Consider the following 660-nt stretch of genomic DNA (forward strand, 5'->3'; position numbering starts at 1 on the left):
AGGATGACACAGCTAAGGCTGGACATCCAAGGCTTTAAACAAGAGGATAATGAATCCCTTTATAATGCCTGGGAGAGGTTTAGAGGTATGCTAAGGAAATGTCCCTCTGAAATGTTTTCAGAGTGGGTACAGTTAGACATTTTCTACTATGGGCTTACAGAAAAAGCTCAGATGTCTTTAGACCACTCAGCTGGTGGGTCTATACACATGAGGAAGACAATTGAAGAAGCTCAAGAGCTTATAGACACTGTTGCTAGAAACCAATATTTATATTCTAGCAATGAGTTCTCTCCAAAGGAGGAGGTCATGGCAGTAGTCACTGACCCTAGTCCTCAAGAACAGATAACTGAGCTTAATCAACAGTTGCTCCTGATGACAGAACAGTTAGCAGACTTTAAAGAGATGCTCCATGAGACTAAAGTTGCTAACAAGAGCATAGAACTGTTAGGAAAGCAGAGATTCAGAAGATGGAGCATCTCCAAACCTCAACCTATTCTCCATTACTGCAAACCAAGTAATCATTTCATGTTCTTCTGCTTTTCACAATCAATCCTGATAATTTCAGATATCCTGACTAAGATTTACAAGATAACCATAGCTTGCTTCAAGCCGACAATCTCTGTGGGATCGACCCTTACTCACGTAAGGTATTACTTGGAC

The sequence above is a fragment of the Arachis duranensis genome, chromosome 5, assembly GCF_000817695.3.
Source record: "Arachis duranensis cultivar V14167 chromosome 5, aradu.V14167.gnm2.J7QH, whole genome shotgun sequence".
NCBI lineage: Eukaryota > Viridiplantae > Streptophyta > Magnoliopsida > Fabales > Fabaceae > Arachis > Arachis duranensis.